This window comes from Lissotriton vulgaris, chromosome 1_1 (genome assembly GCF_964263255.1).
Source record: "Lissotriton vulgaris chromosome 1_1, aLisVul1.2, whole genome shotgun sequence".
NCBI classification, from domain to species: domain Eukaryota; kingdom Metazoa; phylum Chordata; class Amphibia; order Caudata; family Salamandridae; genus Lissotriton; species Lissotriton vulgaris.
In genome coordinates, this window is record NC_141685.1 from 324640253 (window position 1) to 324655540 (window position 15288).

At 43.5% G+C, this 15288-nt stretch overlaps 1 protein-coding gene across 6 annotated transcripts in view; it reads right to left on the reverse strand.

Annotated features, from left to right (window-relative positions):
* MKNK1 (MAPK interacting serine/threonine kinase 1) overlaps nucleotides 1-15288 on the reverse strand; it is a 237830-nt gene that overhangs the window by 178098 nt on the left and 44444 nt on the right. The window lies entirely within an intron of this gene.

Here is a 15288-nt window from a genome sequence, read left to right on the forward strand (position 1 = left end):
ACCAGATGGGCATGGTCTTGGAAGGGGAAATCAGAGTAGCTTGTGAGTCATTGCAGAAGGGAAAGGTAGCAGAGGAATGCGGATTTTGGCTGAACGCAGTAGGGGCAACCATCACGTCACCTGTAATTGAGAGAGACCTGAAAAGGCAGCACTCTCAATTTGAGAGCTGTTGATATGACCATCCCCAGACCCCACAAATACTCAGAACATCTTGTACTGTTGGTGAACTAGACTGGCAAGAGCAACTCTAGGGAGCGTGCCACATCAGTGGAACATGTGAAGGGCAGCAATGTTGTTAGTCTCCTCCCAAAGAAGTCTAGAGCAGTCAAAGGGCATTTTCATTATGGATGCAAGGACGTCCCAACATGCATCGGAGCACTGCCCATGATCACCCTACCTAATCTGTTGGATCAAGGCCAGCCCGTAGGACATAGTTTACTGCATCTTTGGACAACTTTCACACAGACTAGTCAAGATGACAGCGTTTCTCTGGGACAACCAGCAAGACTTCAGTGGCCACGTCCACAGTGAATGAATGCTGAAGCCCAAGAAGAACACAACTTTGAGAGCATCAGGAGAGACTGAACATATCTATGCTTTTGGTGCAACTTTTTTTTATTAGTTAGATTCCCCAACTGCAAGAAAGCATGGTTTCATCTCATGGACACCTGCACCAAAAGAATTTCTGGAGTAGGTTACTGGGCTACGAAGGTCAGATTGCCGTCACCGTACCTATGCCATATGGCCACTATCAGACCAAAGATCAATCAACAATGCATTACCCAAAAGAAAAATCGGAAAGGGAGTTTACTATAATTGGAGTCCAATCGTAAATTTAAGGTCTGAATCAAATATACTGACACATTTCTCACAGATGTCCAACACAATCCAGAAATCAGGCTAGATCTGGACAATTTATTGAAGCGATACCAACCCAGTAGTACCAGGTGGTGCTGGGTCTTCAGTCACAGATCTGCGTAACTTTGCAGGAAGAAGCACAGCAGATACATAAAAGTGTCAAAGGAGCCGATTATCACAATTGTCAATTTTTCAGCACAAAGATATAGCTAAACACAAAATATGCATGCAACACAGCTTTACAATAATTACCGCCCTCAGTAGAAGGGAGGGAGCTGGATGACCCTTCACAAACATTACCAAAGGCAAGTTCTATTTTCCCATTGCTATTCTTACCAACAGGAACCACTCTAAGGCAGCATGACCCCAGATTAATTAGGATTAAGATCTGGCCTCCATTCAAAGCAGGTCTGTTTTGAGAGACAGAAACCCACTTTGCAGCGAGACAAACTGCATTAGTGGATGCACTTTTGAGAAGGGGTGAAATAAGCCATTTACTTTATTTAAAAAAAAAAACCTGTAATTACGATATATTCACTAACCTAACACTTTTTTCTGCATGCTTTTTCCCCCGTAGGGAATCACAACGCAGTCTTTACACCATTTTATACAGCAAAACAATTCCCCCCCCCAAACCGAATTCAATCAATTTGATAATAGACAAAGTTCCTGTGCCAACTATGAACAGCTGATAGCCCAAGACTTCCATAGACCTTCCCCAGTAATCGGAGCTCCCACATAGCATCTGAACAATGGAATCCCTCCAGAGACTTTGAAGGCTGTCGAGTTAAGTAAAGTAGTTCTTTATTGTTGGTTAATTAAAACCGTTACAATATATACAATTCCACAATGTTTAAAATGAACATTTGAGTATATAAAAAAGAGAAAAAGTATGTATTCTAAGTGTCCAAAAGACTGACGTGAGTTTCAGTGAAGTTATTCAGGACACAAATTGTCTTTGGAAACAGGGTTCCTAAGTCAAGATGAAGGTCGGGCCTGTGACAATTGGTCTTGTTTTTCCACGAAACTGTCCAGGAATTTAACTGATCTACAAATCAGTTGAGGATCCGCAGTGCATAAGATTTGGATTATCGCAGTCCGGCAGGTACGAACTCCTTGCTCGTTGAGCTTGTCCTTTAGCCAATACCGCCGACCTTGATACATAGCCGGACAGATGCAAACTATATGAATAATGTCTTGTTTACCTGCGCCACAAAGGTCACATTCCGTTGATTCTTGTGGTTTCCATTTTGGTTGATCAAATCTTGTCGGGAGGTTACCCAGCCTTAGTTGAAGAAATTTACATTTGATAAAGTACGAGAAGGCCATGTCTAAATAAGCTGCTGGTATGGGCTTTATGTATTATTTGATGGTCATCCAGGCGTGGGTCCGGGCGCTGAAGGTTATTTTATCGTTGAGAAGCGAGTGTTTCTTGGCGATCCTCACGACCGCTTGTTTGAACGAAGAAACTGGCAGTTTTGTTTCCCACAGTGGTCCCAGCTCGGTTGTATCTAGTGAGAGTTTTAGGTACTTTGCGTGCTCGGAGCTCGGGTTTGTGTGGATTGCTTCCCACAATGCCCCATTCATTTTGTTCTCCTTGTTCCTCCAAACGTTGTACCAAAATTTGATAGCCTCATATTTTTTCAGTAGTACTTGTGATTGTAATCCAAATTCAAGTCTTACTTGCGCTGGTGAGGAGCTGTTCGGTAGGGAAAAGACCCGTTTATAGACTTTAGTTTGTATTTTGTCTATGAGAGTAGCACTTTTCCCATGATGTAATACACTCCCATATGCTATTGTGGGTAACCGCTTTGACTTCATTGCGGTTAGCAAGGGGGAGACAAGAGGACCTTTTAGCTCTGCTGCCAAACTAGTGAAAGCGTGCAGTAAGGTGGACCCTTTTTTTTCCCATTTCCTTAAAATGCACTTGGAAATGGAGGCGGTTGTCTAAATGTACCCCCAGGTACTTGTAGCTGTTTACCACTTCCAGTTGATCATTGTTTATTCGGAAGTTTGGTGAAGTTTTGCGTCGTCGCGTTATGAGCATTACCTTTGTTTTCCTGATGTTTATGGTTAACAGGTTCTTTTTTGTGTAGACGGACATGTCATGCAGTAGGCGTTGGAGGCCAATTTTTGTTTGGCTCAGCAATACCACATCGTCCGCGTATGATAAGTGCGTTACACGGAGGCTACTTAACCGGGGAGGATGTGCGTTGACCTTGTCCAGGCTTTCTGTCAGATCACCCATAAATAGATGTGGGGCCAAAACACATCCTTGCTTTAGGCCGTCGGCAGTGTTGATCTTCCGGGTTAGGCAGTGCCCGTTGTCAATTTTTACCTGCATCCAGGTGTCAGTGTACAGGTTAATGATGGGCAAGAGAATAGAGTCCGGTAGGCCCAGTTTTTTTTAGTTTTGCCCATAGCAATTGCCTGTTGACGCGGTCAAATGCCGCCTTGAAGTCCACAAAACAGGTGTAGAGCTCCTGGCGGTTCTGTAGGCTTTTCTCTGCGATCAGGCATAGGGCCATAGCATTCGTCATTGTTCCCATGCCACGGCGGAACCCAGACTGATTCAGTGGTATTTTGTTGTTCTTATCTGCCCATTGGGCCAGGTCTGCTAGCATCATTGACGCGTAGTATTTTGCTTCAGCGTCGATGAGGGCGATCAGACGGTAGTTATTTGGATCTTTACGGTCTCCACCTTTATAGATTGGGGTTATGATCGCCCCCCTCCAGCTCTCAGGGATACCACCTGTGTTGTTTACTGTTCGGAAGAGCAAGTCGAATTTACTGGCCCAGTACTGTGGGTCCTCCTTATAATTGGCTTGCGGAACGCCGTTTGGACCAGGGGCGCTTTCTTGCCTACTTTTCTTGATTATTTTTAATATGCTTTGCTCTTCGTCTTGCCTGGAGTGTGGTGCCAAGTTTTCCACAGCTTTTAGGCGGTCCCCTTGATGGACTTGGACAATGTGTTCTCCCACTGATTTAACTGTTACTTTGCTAAGCAAAGTTGCCGGTATCATCCAATTATTTATTGAAAATGTATCCGTTATAGGTTGGGTCCATTCCGGTTCGGTTATACAGGTCATACTTATTGGTTGAACTGTCCGGTTTACGGAGTTAACTTGTAACCAGAACGCCCTAGAGTCTGCTCTCTTTATATTATGCAGTAATTTAGACCAGAATTCATTTACAAGATTTTGCTTTTCAGTCCATATTAATTTCTTATATGGTTTCCTGGCCTTACGTACTGCTTCCCAAACACTGGAATGTTGGGTTTGACCATGTACTCGATGCGTTAATTTTTTCAAGTGCCTCCTTAATGATCGTGCTGAGCTATCGAATCTGATGTTAAATTTGAGAGGGGTTTTGGTTTTGTTGTTTGTACTGGTCCTCAGGAGTGGTTTCAAATAGTCACTCCAAATTTCTGGGCTCAGAACGTTCTCTATAAGGAGCGCTTGTAATAAGTTCTTAGCATCATTAGCTATTTGAGGGAGGGATTTGCTCGTCCACTTAAGCCGCTTCAAGTTAATAGTAGTGGTGTTGCCTGGTAGCATGGGCGCAGGTGCGTGTTTAGTTATGCCCGTCCTAATCTCAAGATGTTGCATTGAATGGTCACTGTCCAAGGAACAAATTATGTGGAAGTCTTGTACTTGACTTAACAGGGGTAATGTGACTAACGTGTAGTCCAGAATGGAGCTTGCGTTGTGACCTGTGTAGGTCATGGAGGGGGGGTTGTCTTGGTTAGATCTTCCATTTAGTACCCTAAGGCCAAGATTTTCTAGATCCCACATGAATTGTTTGCCCTCCTTGTCCCCCTTCCTAACTTGAGGAATCACCTGCGGCATAACATTCCAAAATTCATTAGCTGTGTTGATGTTAGTTTCATCTTCTGATTCTTGAAGCAGATTAGAGTTAAAATCACCAGTGAGAATTATCTCCCAGTTGGGGTGTTCCAAACGCAGGTTTGAGACCACTGTTATTATACGTTGGAAGAGTGCTTTTTTGGGAGTTTTTTTTGGATTAACATGAGTGTTTATTAAAATTAAAGTTCTGGTTATGGCCCTTATCGTACTTTCCAGTTTTAGAATTTGCATGTCCGCCGTTGTTGCAGCCAGTTGTGATACTTTGATGTTTAAGGCTGTTGAAATATAGATGGAGAGGCCCCCACTAGCTCGCCCGAAGCGTTGGGAGCGGGTCGCACTTACATGATAGCATAGCCGGCCTGGTATGTCAATTGGCTCGATTAGCCACGTTTCTTGTAGGGCTATTATTGCGTATGGAGCCCAGGTGGCAGCTTTGCCATTTTTGTTTACAATGTCTTTTGCGCCCGCAATGTTTCAGGAGAGTACCTTTATGACTTGTCTTTCAGTATTAGTTGACTTGCGGGAGATTCAATTGGGGGGATGTCGATTGCGGCCATAGGTGCTCAAACTCAGTTACTTCTGGTCCCCTAGCACCATGAAGGACTGAGCGCGTTGGTCGGTTCGTCTGTACTTGATTTACGATCTCGTGGCTCTTTTTTAGGAGCGGGGACGGATACACTGCCTTGGCCACTTCCTTCAGAACGATTCCCCATTTCTTAAATTTTGCCATCTCGGACAGAATGTGGGTCACTATACTTGCGTCCCTCCATGTTGTAACCGTGCATTCTTTTTTTGCCTCGTCCTTCATTGTTATAAACTCAACCGAGAGAAGATCTGGTGAGGTGACCAAGGCTTGGAATTGCTGATGTTAAGCGAAGTATGTTCCCTCGGTTTAGGTAATCTTGTGAGCCTTGTAGTTGATATTCGGGGATAAAGAGAAGTTTCGCTATGTTAGTGGTTTCCTCCTTTATCGTTTGTAAATTGTCACAAGTTTTAATGGTTTGACGTGGTTTCGTTTGCATGCGACTTCGTGTCTATTATGTTAACGGTGTGATGGTTTTTGAGTAAATTAAGTGCACCATTCTGGAGTCGAATTTGTGGTATAGTTAATGTTTTTGCTTCTTGTTCCACACTTGTTGTTTGCCTTATTGCTGCTAAGCACTCATTTGCGTCAACCGGATTCTCAGGGTGGTCTCCTCCCCTTACTTTGTTTGTTGTTTCAGCGTTAGCTGCCTTTATGTCAGTGGGGAAGGTAACTTTGATGAGTTCCAAATTTTTCCTATTAAAGTTTGTTACCAGTTGCCTGTCGGTTTCTGTGTCCGCACTGGTGGTGGTGGTTAAAATTGTGGATGCCATGCCGTTATTGGTTGATTTTTTGGTAACCTGACTGTAAAGCCTGTAATTACCAGATTTGCCATTGTTTTGCTCTTTCTCTAATATTGGGTGCCGCTTATTTGTACTCTGCAGACTAGGACTTTGAGTTGAGGCAAGATCAGGTTTATCTAGTTTGAATTGACAAGTCATTAATGGCATACTTGATTGACCTTCAAGGCTGACTCCGTGTTCAAAGGAGGAACTTGATCCAATAGAATTACATTGATCAGTAATTGGAAGGTTCCCTGTATCCAAGACTTTTGGGGAGGTGACTACTGCTGCATGTAGGGGTCTGCTGGGCAGATTTTTCTGTGCTTGTTTGCTAAGAGTTTGTCCTGCAGTCAAGTTCATTCTTCTGACCGTTATATTTTTTGTCTTTCATTATCGTCAACTGTGGTGAATCATTTTTGGTGACACTCCAGTTTTTTATTTTTGATTTGGCTTGATCAAAAATGGGGAAGTTTGCTATGCTCGGTTTGTTTTCAGGTTCGCATCTAGGTTGTTGATTTCTGTTTTTTCTGGCCCTTTTTTTCTGACGTTTGGTGAGTCTTGTCCCATTGTCAATTTTGGTAGTTTGATCAATTGTGGGGGTTTTAGTGGTGGTGGGTTGACCTATCAAAAGAATGTTGGATTTTACATTTGTGTTACCCATTCCTTCATCTATTATTATGCCTGAGTTGATTTGATTATCATTTCCTTCTGTCAGCTGTTGTAGTGGAACAGCTTTGTGAGCTGCCTCTACGTTCCTAGACTTGGTTATGTCGCTTGGTTGGGTCACTTGATGGTCAAAGGAAATCAAATCGCCACTTGGTTGAAAATTGTTAGTAGATTGACTTGCCTGCTTGCATTCCTTCAGGATATCCTTTAGTAAGTGCGGCAAGTCCTGCAGTTTATATAGTATTGGATAACAGGTGCAAGGCTGGGTTGGCATACTTGGGCAAACTTGCTCCATGAAGCTGTTAAATGTGCCAGCCATAGTGTCAAGTTTTTTATTTATGCCAGCTATATGTTCAGCTATTGAGCCCATTAAGTGTATTTGTATGTCAAGTTTATCTGATTGCATATTGAGGGTTTTTATGGACGTTTCCAATATGCACCCCAGCGCGCTATGGAGAGCCAAAATGGCTTCTAGGTTGCTTTTTACATCCTGTTCAACTTCTGGTTGGTTGCTGTGGTTTTTATTTTGACTAGTACAGATATCCAGGTGTGCCTGTTCACAGAACAATGTTTCTTGTTTCATTGCCGGAATTCGATTTTGTTCAAGTTTTGGATTGCTTACTGTTGATGCAGTGTCTGATGAGGATAAGCTTGATATTTCTAATATGGATGCTTTCTTTGGACCATCCTTGTCACAAGGTCTTGCATATGTAAGCATTTCGTTATCTGATGCCGGTTTTGTTCTACTAAGGGTCTTTACTTTGCTTTTATTCATTCGACCTATATTTAATGAAACTTCTGACTGAGTCATGAATCGTTATTACTTGGTCCTCCAGTGCAGCAAGGAGTAGTTTATCGCTTGTACTGGTTTGGTCCATATCACTTCTGGTTGCATTAATGGAAGAACAGCTCCTGTGCCTTGCAATGTTTTCATTGTTATTCATTATTATGTGTGGTTTGCTTACCAGATTTTGGTCTTTTGTTTTTGCTGCACTAGATTTTAGATCTTTGTTTTGGCGTGGAACCGGTCTTGGAGTTGAATGGTTATTAGGATGAGCCTTGTCTAGGGAGTCACTCCAATTGTTTTTATGATGGCTATTCCTCTCGCAAGGACTATCCCTTGTGCTTACTGAACACTTACTTTCAATCATGGGTAAGTTTGTTCCACTGTTGTTAGGTATTACTTTGCTTGTGTGTCCTTCCAGAGAGGTGTCGAGGGGTCTTTTTGATGCTGGCATTGTTGTTAATGAATTCTCATCGTCAAGTCCTTTTGGCGGGTTGGATGTAGTATTATTCCTGTGGACTTGGGCTTGACATTGCATCATGTGTATATTTGTGTCATGGGTTAGATCCACGCAATTGTGCTTCAATTCAACTCCGCTCGGCGTTGTGCTTGAGGCTGGTTTAGGAACCGTCATGTCCGTTTTCTCTGACTTTGTTTTACAAGTGTTCGGCGTCATAGGTTTTTGTAGACCATTTGGGGTTGCCGACAGAGTAAATCACCGACATTGGGTCCTTCATGAATGCAAACTTCCCGGAATGTTTCAGTGTTCCAAAAATTGGATAGGCAGGGGATGTTAAACTGGGAAGTGGGCCAGCTTGTTGAAGAGGAGTGGGCGATTTGGTCTTGACTTTCTTCCTGGTGGTTCTAAGTGGAGTTGTTCTCAGCTTCCCAGATCTCATCTTTTTGTTTCCCAGGTGGTTTACTCTGTTAGATTTTTAATTAGTTGGTGTTTTCTGAGATTTCCTGGTACTGGCTTGGGTGCTTACAGCCTCGCACCTTGTTTGACACTGAGGACCGAGAGGGCACGCAGATCACCCCCCGTGGCTTGCTCACCCTGTACCAGGCGGGGTGCAGTGTGTATCACGACCTTACTGCTGATTCACGTTTTGACCCTCTTTCCCTATTCAGCAGTAGCTATCTATGAGGCAGTTTGGACTTGCCACTAGTGTAGATTTTAGTGATGGTGGTAATACGAAGGACTTTCAGGGTCTTCAGGGAGTGTTGTCACAGCGCTATGCCTTTACTTCCTGCGCTCACACCACCTGCTACCACTGTCCACTGTCCAACTGTACCCCCTTCGAGGCTGCAGGTTTGGTAGTAGTAAGGGTTTGCAGCAAGGGATTGCAGCAGGTATTGCTGTTACAGCCGCTCAACTAAGTTCGATTAAGCACTATGTTCAGAAATTATTCAATAGTCCAACTGTTCAAATTGTCAATTGGTCGGCACTTGCACCACCCGACGTTTCCTTAGTGGATTAAGGCACTGCCGATTGGGACAAAATCACTTATTGCTGCTGCAGGGCTGAGGGGCAAGTTAAAGGATTGTACCCACTCGCACAGTTGCAGTTCCTGGCAAGATTCCGGACAGTTTAGTGTCTCCCTCTGTGTCTTTAGTGATTTTGGGCGCTGCTGGTTAAGCCAATTCGCTTCATACCCCTGCGGGACAGTTGAGTAGTTGAACCCGCTCTCACACCCGCATCCGTGCCCGAGCCTGCGCCCAATGCCCAGCGCCCAGCCCAGCACCCAGCTCTAGGGCGCTCACGGTCCAGTTCGCGTCAGCGTCAATGGCTGCAACAGGCGGGCGGGAGGACGGACAATCAAACAGGGAGACTGCAGGACCGCTGGTGGGTGCGGCTCGCTTACGGGATTCCCCGCTGTCCCCCGCACCGCTTCGAGTTTACGGCAGTCTCCTACCTCCTGCTCCTGCCGCGTTTCCTTAAGCTTCCCGGTCTTCTTTTGGCAGGGGGGGGGGGCGCGTGAGCAATGGTTGTCACCGCTGCATTCAGCCGCTTTCGGAAGTTGATGCCTTCGGCGTCCTCTAACCGTTACGGCTGCTCTCTCGCTCCCTCTCTGCTCGCTGTGTGGGTTCGGCTCCTCCTCCAGTGAATCTTCCTGATCGCTTCCTCGGAGCTCCGACTGCCACTGTAGCTTACAGGGCAAAGGTCTCGAAGGCTGTCGAGTTGGAATGAACGCTGGCTAAGATACAGATGAAATCCCAAACTCACCTGTGAACGAAAGCTTCACCCTCAATCACCGTTTGTTGTTACAAAGTATTCAATTTCAAGTCGAGACGCAGCTTTAATAGTTAAGATGTTGGTGAATGAAATGACTGAGGTTACTGCCATAGACAAATGGGAGGATGCTGCAGTAGCAGACTTCCATTCGCTCCCCAGTTCCCAATAGGAGCGAAAATGCTGCTAGTCACGAGGAACTAGAAAGTTCAGCCTCTAGAGCGCTGTACATGGGAACGTTCTTTAACTGTTTATTACAATTTCTTATCTGAAGAGGGAAAACAGATCTTGAGACATAGCTGTTGTAAGGAGAGACGAGCCAGGAGTGAGATTACATTTTTAATTAGGGTAGATAGAAAGGCTCACAGGGAGCCACCAGTAACCAACAAATCGGGTCAGAGTTTAGGGGCATATGGCGGATGACCATCGTGACGTCGCATAAATGTATTCTTAGCATTCCAGAATGGAATGCATGATGTACAACAGTTAACATAGAAAACATACTCTGTGTACAACGAGAATGCACGTAACTAAGTGCATTCTCAACATCTCCCTTTCTACAATAGAACTGAAACGGTTACAAAGTCATTCACTGAACGTAATCCTCGAAGCGTTTAGGCATTCTGATTTCTCTTCCACTTCTGGTTTGTTTTGTCCTATCATTCGCCACATTGTTGGTACGCCTGGCACTGTGACTTTCCACACAAACCATATCCTCCTAGTTTTGCCTGTTAGCACGCTCACTCTCCTCCTGGAACGTGGTGAAGCTTCCATCTAAGCTCCTTGAGCTGAGGTTGTCTGTTATATCATCCCACTCCAATATGTTGTCAAGACTAGTGTCATTTCCACTTTTCCCCCTCATTAGGATTTTCTCTTGCCCCTTCTTCTATTGGATAACCTAGTCCTTGATTCGCCAGTCTTTCCCTTCTACGCAGACAGCACCTCTGGATGTCTCTTGTACGTGCACTGGCTCACTAAAGGTGGACTCTCCCTTCGCAACCCTGAATGGTTATTTGATAAACACCCAATCTCCACATTCAATATCCTTTTCTTTTGCTTTGTTGGTCATGTCTGTGTATCTTTTTGTCTTCTTCTGTTTTAGATTGATTCGCTCATTGACTGAGCACGTTGTTGTTTATTACATCTGATGTCACTTCATCTCTGTACCACTTGTTAAACTTGGGAGTAAGTTCATTATTACATTTTCTTCCTCTCATCAAGTAAAATGGCGTGTATTTTGTAGTGTTATACGTGTTTATTTTCTCACGAATGAACTGTTTCACATTTATTTTAGAAGCATTTGCTAGTTGGATCCCTTCTTTTATAAACATATTCATCCTCTCCACCTGTCCGTTGCTTTTAGGGCTATACAGTGGCATCTTCTCTTGTTTTGATGCCCAAATTTTCCAAGAACTATTTGTTTCGATACAAATTGGGTACCATTATCGGAGACAATGATTTTTGGTTGGCCTTCTATTGCAAATAGTTTGAGAAAAGTTATCACTATTTCCGTTATCATGTGTACAAACTTATAGTGTACCCATTTTGAATAGTAATCAGTCAGCACAATGTATCTACAGTCTCCGTGTAACATATTAAATGGCCCTGTGCAATCTATTGCAACTTTCATCCACGGTCCATTTGGTATCTCAACCATTTGTAATTCTCCTTTGCTTACTTTCCAATGTTGGTCTGCCTTTAAGCACTGCTCACACTTATCAATGAAGTTGCTCACCTCTCCGTCCATAGTATATGAAAAGGGGGTCCCAGTTAGTACCACCACAACCAAAAACAGGAAAGGTCATGATCAAAATGTTATTCAAAAGATCAGACCGGATAAACAAAACACATGGGGTAGCCATGAAATACGACTAGTTTGATTTGTTGCACTATCCTGCACTTTGTCCCCCCTTTTCCCCTTTTCCTTCCTTCCCACGCCCTCTGTCCTGGGCATGTTTTTTGAATTTCTAAAAAAGTGTTCTGTTGGAAGAAATGGTAATTATGTTGCCTAATGAGGATGTTTATTAAATAGCATCTCTCTAAGTTTGTGTTTATGAAATTTTGTATGGTTCGATTTATGAGTTCTGAGTCAGTACTGTTTGATTTTGTACTAACTGGGACCCCCTTTTCAAATACTATTGACTACCCAGGTCCCAGTACTTTTGGGTTAACCCGTATGTTATAACACACCTCTCCGTCATATCTGGCCACCAGTAGTGCATTCTCAGAATGCTCCTTGTGCCACTGCTGCCTGGATGTGAGCTAGTTTTATTAGTTTCACTCTTAAGCCAGCTGGTGGTATAAATTTCACATATTTTCAAAAATCCACTTTCTATGGTTAGTTCATCACTAACTTGTTGGTAATTTTTTTACTCATTTTGCAGATTTCTGATTGAGGCCATTTTGTCCTTACATGATTCATCACTTTTTCCATTGTTTTGTCATCTTCCAATCCTTTTACCCATTCTTCTTCTGTTATGGATCCGCTACACATTTCAGTGGCATCTATCCAAAGCTACTACGCACTCCACATCATCAAGTGCGGTTGCATTCAGCTCACCCACAGGCAGGCATGATAAGCAGTCAGCCCTGCAATTCAGTCCACCTTTGATGTGCCGTACATTGAATGTGTACTCTTGAAGTTTGGACAACAGTCTTAATAACCTAGAGCTTGCTTTTGCATTTCCTCGTCCTTCACTCTCCATCATATACACCAGCGGGTTGTGATCAGTTATTACAAATTTCTTGCCGCACAGGTAGTTCTTTAGTTTCTCCACAGCCCAAACACATGAGAGCGTCTCGCGTTCGACGGTGCTGTAGTTTTCAGTTTAACTTAGCCTTCGTGATATGAATGCAATGTTACTTTCCTTCTTTCCCTGTAGTTGGCAGAACACTGCGCCTATGCCCTTGCATCCACCGTTATCACATTTTCCAGTTCTGGATCATACGATTTCAATTCGGGTGCTTCTGCTATTTCAGTTTTTATGGTGTTGAAAGCCTTGCTTTGTTCTTCTGTCCATTTATACCTCATGTTCTTCTGTAGTACTTTCCTCAATGGTTCAACCTTTCCTGCATATCCTTGTATAAACTTTGAATAATATTCACTTAGGCCTAGAAAGGACTACGGTTTCTTTGTCATTAGGTTCGGGGGCATCCTTTATTGCTTCTACTAGGTCGTCTTTTGGCGTTATCCCTTCAGCAGTTAGGACATGTCCCAGTAACCAACAAACAGGGTCAGATTTTTAGGGCCATATGGCGGATGACCATCGGGATGTCACAAATGCATTCTCAGCATTCCAGAATGGAATGCATGATGTACAACAGTTAACAAAGAAAACATACTCTGTACAACGAGAATGCACGTAACTAAGTGCATTCTCAACAATAGCAAAGCTCTGATGGCCTAAGCTTTTTTAGGGAGTCTAAAAGGCACAAGTTTGCTTGAGAGCTTCTAATCCAAATTAACCCAACCTAGACCGCACTGGAACATCCTGACTCATGAAATGCAGGCAGAGCATGATTTCAGAACCAACAGCACATGCTGCAACAACACTGTTTAGGTGGGTCGGAACTGCATACTTGGATGGCCCATTGCATTAGTACTTCCAACTCCAAAAATATAGATTTAACTCACCAGGAGCTGAACTACCAAACGCCTAACTGCCACTGCAGCAATTCAAAAGACCATGATATAATGGCAGGAGGTGCAAAGCAGAAAGTTGTGCATAGTCCATTTAAAAAAACCGCACATCAGGCTTTTAGATTAGGGTTACAAAAAAAAAACAAAAAAAAAAAACACGAATGTACGGTTGGAAAGGACTGGCCTGTGATTTCTATCCAGGTGGTTCACAATCAACTATGAACTCGGCATTTCCCCGAGACAGCTCAGACATTACCCACAAGTGTATTATTGAAAGGTGACGGGGCAACCGGAATAGGAGTGTCCAGCTTCTAGACCAAACCTCATTCACAAAACTAGCATTTAGTCAGAATGCAAAACCATCTCTAAATCTGCTTTCCAAAGCCATCTCCCTCACAACTCCAAATAACTTCAGGTATTGAGAATTTACTTTCTGTAAAGATCTAAAAAAAAAAAAAAATAGCATTCGAAAGCCAGACAAAGTCACAGATCCAAAAATAAAGATAGAAGACAATTCTCTGCCTAGTGCTAATCATTCCGACCTCTGTAAAGTTCAGTGTTACAAGATGCAAATTAAAGCAGTCCTGGAACCTCAGAGCCATCCAGTCGGGACCAATTTAAATGTCTTAGACCTATTTAATAAAAAAATTAGACATTCAAAAACTTTGCTTTAGGTTAACTGCTTCTAGTGCTGGCATCTTGAAATCATGAAACTGAACATGAAGGCCATGACAGTAGCAGACAGCCAGGGACCACTGAGCAGTCAGTGGCAGACGAGGTTTGGTCAGAATGAGAGACTGGAACAGTTTGTTGGCAGGCACATATAAAATGGACTATCTGCATCAGGCACACTAGTTGGATGCCCGAGAATAGGATTCAAAGAAGGTACACACAAAAAATAAAAAAAAACATCTATTAGAACAATGCTCAGGTCATTCCCAGATAATGTGGCCATTGATGCTCAAGTCACGAAAGGGGTCTTCGAGTGGCTCTTCCATCCGGATAATCAACTAGTATTGGCTTCTATCGGTTACCAGGCCCTTCTAGGTAGGCTGTCAAAAAGTTAGGTTTACTAGTTTCCCAATGCATGGCATAGCTGTGTGAGCACAATGGCAGAAAACAATTCCTCCGAGATCCAATCCAGTCTGAGGATGCAGGATCAACAAGTGCAGTTAAATTAGACTGGTTTGAAATAAAATGCAGGAGAAAAGTAATAAATTCCATACTGAACATTAGATAAAGATTTTGCCAAACTGTAGGTGTTATGCAGCCTTGTAGAGTGCACAAACGGCCCTTCTCCCCCAATTTTCACCAGCGACAAAGCTGGGGACTGCTTGTCCCAGTCGCCTTTTTGGCTGTGCTTGTGACCACACCCTTCAAGAGTTTGGGTTCAAAGGGCCCAATCGGAAAGGTCACTCACTGGTCTTTCCCTTGGCACACTCTCGCACCTTGCTGCTGCAGGGCCCTTTGTTTGCTGCAGCCAACTCTACCCTGTAGGCATTTCCCAGTCAGTGATACCCCTGCCGGAAAGAGAATCTTTAAAGTCCTAAAAGGGCAGGCTCATACAAACAACCTACTTCAACTGTGTATGAAGCAGATTTTAATACGATCCAAGACGTCTAACCATTCAACACATTAGGCTTCAGTGGCAGTGAAAGGAAACCAAGGTTTGCCCAGTGGCAAAAAACATGCACTGTTTTGCCCAATACAAATTAAAGAAAGCAACAAACATGCACGACTCAATGGTGGGTTATTGCTTCACATTACTGTCAAGGCAAGGCACCGGCTTAGTCTGACCAAAGTATACATACAGTACTTCACAAGCTGTCTCAAACAGCTGAATCTGTACATTTTAAAGCATTGGAATGGAATAAAAGGC